Raw genomic sequence first — 5,476 nt, forward strand, 5'->3', positions numbered from 1 at the left:
TCTTGGAAGATTGAGATCTTATCTCATATATATTCCTGTAAAAAATATTTTCATGAGAAGGGAGCTTAAGAAGGTTTCCTTTGCCAACATTCTATTTCTCCCATCATTTCTTATTATGAAAGATAATAATCATACCTTATAATCTAGGACGATATTCCCTACAGCATAAATCATTTTAACATTAAACCTTAATATTTATTGCCTGTTCTATCTTGTTGCTGACAGTCCTATTAATGCTTCGCTTAGCAAGTCAAAAAACTATACCTCAGTACTATATAGTACTAGAAAAGATTGAGAAAACTCTTTGTACACAAATCAGCGGAAAGCATAACTTATCTGTTACAGCGCAGGAAGATTAAACACATGGCCATAAAAAATCCCTGCAATCACGGTAACTGGAGTCGAGGTTGTCTCTATTGCTTTAATAAATCCTTTAAGTATGCTTTCAATCTCTCAACAATTCCTGACAAAGCTTGTGTGCTGTTGTTGTGAATCTGCCTACCTCGAAAGTCCTGATGGTGAATATTTCATGTGGCTTATCACTTCTCTGTGTCCCTAGTCTGGGAGAAGCTAGTGTACTGTCTGCTAGTGCCGCTTAATACCTTATTAGTTGAAGATGGATTTGTACTTTCAGCCTTTAGCCACCTAATTTCCTGTTACAGAAGATAAAAATTTTATTTTTGCAAATGATGAATGAGGTGATTATATTTCACAAATTTTAAGGCCATGGACCATTAACTGAATCACTCTGAGCACTTGTCATTTTACCCATATGTATGCAACTTGAAAAGAGAGGGCTGTGTTGTTGTATTACCTGAGGATTGCCACAGATGATCCCTCATAAATGTCATGTGAAAACTTTATTTAAGCCTGAATAAGACTAGGAAAAAGTTAACCCTTTCAGGGATAATTTGAGGGATTGCTTATGTCAATGTTAGAATGAAACCAGTTATCGCCTTTCTCTTTATTCTTAAGATCTCTTGTATAGTAGCAGCTAAAACCTAACACAAACCACGTTTGTAGAGTATACATAGATAAGTATTGTTGTTCAATTATACATGTCTTCTCACTGAAAATTTATGTGATCAGGCAAAATATCAACATTGGATTATTAAGAGGAAATGAGCTTATTAGAATCTTTCTCTGACTTGGCCTTCCAAGATAAATAATTTTACTTTAGTAGTTTGGACATTGACTCTGATTTCTATTTTGGGGATTTAGGCTTGACATTTCTCAGTGACAACTTAAGGCAGACAAGATAAACAAAATAATTGCCCGAGTGTTTGTTAAGGCATTCCATATAGCAAAAACCACTAGTGCTAGAAAATTAACTCTACCATTTCTTAATCCCATAGTTTTTCTTCTTAGAAGTAAGAACAGCCCACACTGATATTAGTGGGTCTACAAACCTCTAGCTGATTGCGCAATCAGAGCTGGAAAAATAAGAAGCTTTTAGTGTCTAAAAGGTTTCTTGAGTTCTTGTATTTTTAATCCTGGTCCATCCCCTTTTAATTTCATCCCAGTGGGATAAGTTTACTTGCAACACATGGCTTTTCTCATTCCAACATCACTCACATTAACAGAAGTTTTCCTTCCCTGGGAATGGATGGAGTGCCAGCTTACTCAGCCTTAGTCAGAGCCTCTGTTATTTGGCATCAAATGTAAATTTGAGTCTTGATCTTTAGAATGTGGTTCTTTGCGGCCTTCTCCCATCTCTTCTATTTTCTCTGTACCTCACCAACTTAATGCATTTTATACCTAGGAATTAAGCCTATTTTATTTTATATGGTGATAGATTCTGTTGCTGATGATTCCTACCCAACCATAAGCATTCTGTACATGCAGCTTTTACATTACTTTATGTGAGTTGTTTTGCTGATTATTTGATTCGTTAAGTTTTTTCAAAAGTGTGGATTTAGGTTAAAATGAGATCAGGAAAGATTTTTATAGACTCTTTGTCTTTTGCTCAATTTTTAGACTAAGTTACAAATAATCAAGAGTCTTGTTGGTTGTTGTTACTTCCATTAATAAAAATAAAATTACAGAACCTATGTTAAGAATCTTAATTTACTTAAAGAATCTCTTGCATATACAGGGATTTCCTCATTTGGTTGTGTGTAATCCCAACTGTGGCCGACTAAGGTCACAATGATGGTATTTCCTTAGGGTTGTGCAGATGGTTCAGACCTGGCACCAGGAATCTGGGACTTTGCCACTTTTCAGAATGCCATGGCCTCCAGGAGCCATGTCACAAGCAGACAGGCCCTGCTCACGGAGCACATAGCAAAATATCATCAGCATTGTATTGACTAGGAACAGAAAGAGTAGTGTAAAGTCTGGTTCTAGAGATGTTCTCAAACAATGAAACGGAGAATCACACACATAAGGAACCAAGCTGGGAGCAGGAGATAGTATGAAGGTGTCCTTCCTGGACTCCTTTCCCTGGTCTACCCAAGACGTTCACAGCCTCCAAAAAGGTAGTATGTCACATCTTTGGGCCAGATTATGTCAATACACCGGGTTCCTTCAGATGGTCTGTCTATCTTAATATCATGTGGGCTTAATTTGGAGACTGCTTTTAAGATTTTGAAAAATGTTATTTTGTATAGAAAATATTATGACACATATTTTCATATTTTAATATTCTGTCCAAGTTCAGATACCCAGAACTCAGTAAACCGTACTTTGTTTGGGAGCTGGAAAGATTAAAAAGCTAGCTGGGCATTGTGACACATGCCTATAATCCCAATGGCTCTAGAGGCTGAGGCAGAGTATTACAGATTCAAAGCCACCCTCAGCAACAGCGAGGCACTAAGCAATTCAGTGAGACCCTATCTCTAAATAAAATACCAAATAGGGCTGGGGATGTGGTTCAGGGGTTGAGTGTCCTTGAGTTCAATTACCAGTACCCCCTCCACAGGAAAAAAAAAAAGATTAAAAAACTCAGATGCTCTTAGAATTGCTGAATAGGGTATGCATCTTCTGCAAATTCAATGAGGAAGTTTTGAAATGGATTTTCAATCCTATCCTAATTGCATAAAATATTGAAATATTTTATAACATTGAAAGAAATACTAAGGAAAAGTATTTCTAACCTGTCAGGTTGTCTCAGTTTGTTAATTCCCTTTAGTAATGAATAGATTATTTATAGCTTCTTGGCCTTTTGGCTAAGATCAAGTGTAGTATTTGTTCTTATCATTGTAGTAAATTAATTAGAAAGTTAAAGTTGGAAGAGGAAACTAGGCACGTTAGGCTCTTTTATGGGAAAGGTAATGGCAATATAGCACAATTCGATAAAACAGTTTAGAAGCCATTATTGCTTACTTTGCATTGCATTAAGTCCCAAAGAGAATTAAATGAGATCTCATGCACTACACAAAATATTTCAAAGTATCATCTAATTAAGACCTTGCAATAACCGTAGGAGTTGAATGGTTAGGACTCATCTGCAAGTATACTAATTTTCCTTGTTTTGTGAGGACTTTGAAACCATATTAGTCTACCTTAAACCTTGTGCACTCAGGTTTAACCAAGATTACTCAGTCCTCCCACAATGGACTTATCTTCTGCTGAAACACCTTGCATGACCTTATACTTACTTAATGAATAAGTGGAATGTTGAAGGAGAACATGAAATTTGACAATTTTCTTATATGTCCTTGGGAATTTTCTAGGGTTTTAAGACCAGTTACTATGATATTGAGCCCTTCCCCAAAATATCCAGCTACCAGCACCTCAACTCTCAGTGTGAAGAAGGTGAGATGAAGGAAAGTATGTTAAAGCTCACCATTGAGTAAGAAGGAAGAATATATCTTTAATTTTCTGGGGATAATATATCTTTGTAAAAATAGTTTCTTAACAAATGACCTGAATGTATCAAATAAATGGGAATAAAGTTTGAAACATTCACTGAGGAAATGCTACACTGATGATGATTCTTAGTTTTTAACTACCTTGGCTCTGAATGTTCTCTGTTGTGGAAGTTCTATGTGTCAGGCAAGTAAAAGCCAGGATACTATGAATTTAATTTTCCTGAAAAAATTGAGAATCACAGACAGAGTGTTCTCAGCCTCCTTATAAGATGGGAAAATAGGTGTCTAGTGAGAAATAAAGACAGATGACAAAATAATAGTCAGAATTTTTTTTAAGGTTTTGACAAATTCATGTTTTCTGATGTAGAATAAATTCCCTTGAGATAAATTAATAATTTTAAAACATTTTCTTAATGCTTAAAGTGATATGCAGATTCAAGGACCCTAAACAAATCTTAAGCCCTGGAACCCCAAAATATGTAGTGTAACAAAGAAGTTTGCAGATGTGATTTAAGGATCTTCAGGTGGGAAAATTCATCTGTTTTTCCCAGGTGATCCCTTTCTATCACAAATATCTTCAGACATTGAAGAGGGAGACAGGAGAGTCAGAGGCAGAGGAAATGTTGAGATGATAGAAGCACAATTCAGAGTGTGGTGGGGGGAATGAGCCAAGGAATGCACAAGTTCCTTGATACTGGAAAAGACAAGGACATGAATTCTTCCTTGGAGCTTCCAGAAGGAACACAGCTGTGCCTACACTTTGATGTTAGCCCAGTGAGGAATCACTTTAGACTTCCAATCTTAATAATTTGTAAGAAAAAAAAATCAATGTATGTTGTTTTAAGCCACTAACATTGTGACAATTTGTCATTCTAGTAATAGGAAATTCATGTGCTTAACATAGCCAAGATTAAACTGCTGAATTTTTGCATTTTTACTAAATAGTTGTAGTTGTGCCAATAACTAAATAATACATGGAGCCCCCCCCCCAGTGCCTTGGCACTCTATCCTTACAGGAAGAGATGCATGACACTTTAATAAATGATAGAGAATAGAAGGATAACCAATTCTTTCTGGTTTCACTGGAACTTTCTTGATGTTAGTTCTGAAAGTCTCATTTCCTAGAACTTCCTTCAGTTGGGTACATCTTGACAATTTGCGCCCCTATCCCAGGTTGAATTTCTAGATGAATGAACTTGTCCTCACAAGTTAATCAAGAAGGCAACCAGGCAACTCATTGTGGGTCTTCAATGTCCTCAAGAAACTGCAATTTTCAAGTGGTGAATTGTGCTGCTATAAATATTGATGTGGCTATGTCCTTTTAGTATGCTGTTTTAAAGTCCTTTGAGTATAGAGAGAGGAGAGGGATAGTTGGGTCAAATGGTGGTTCTATTCCCAGTTTTCCAAGGAATCTCCATACTGCTTTCCATGTTGGCTGCACCAATTTGCAGTCCCACCAGCAGTGCATGAGTGTGCATTTTTCAAATGGTATGCATAGTACATGAAAGCATGCAGGAAAACATCATTTTGGGTCAAAATTGCTCTTGAAAATTCCTTAGGAAGGTTCCAGGTTGCAGACAGACTTAGTGTCTCTCAGCAAGGCTGACACTGGCAGTTTCCTCCCAGAACTAAAACAGATTGCTCTTTCTCTGGTAAGCCCCAGA

At 36.7% G+C, this 5,476-nt stretch overlaps 1 pseudogene; it reads left to right on the forward strand.

Annotated features, from left to right (window-relative positions):
• Window positions 1-3,147: 3,147 nt before the first annotated feature.
• On the forward strand, window positions 3,148-3,363 carry LOC113196048 (U2 spliceosomal RNA; annotated as a pseudogene).
• The last annotated feature ends 2,113 nt before the right edge of the window (window positions 3,364-5,476 follow it).

This window comes from Urocitellus parryii, chromosome 1 (genome assembly GCF_045843805.1).
Source record: "Urocitellus parryii isolate mUroPar1 chromosome 1, mUroPar1.hap1, whole genome shotgun sequence".
NCBI lineage: Eukaryota > Metazoa > Chordata > Mammalia > Rodentia > Sciuridae > Urocitellus > Urocitellus parryii.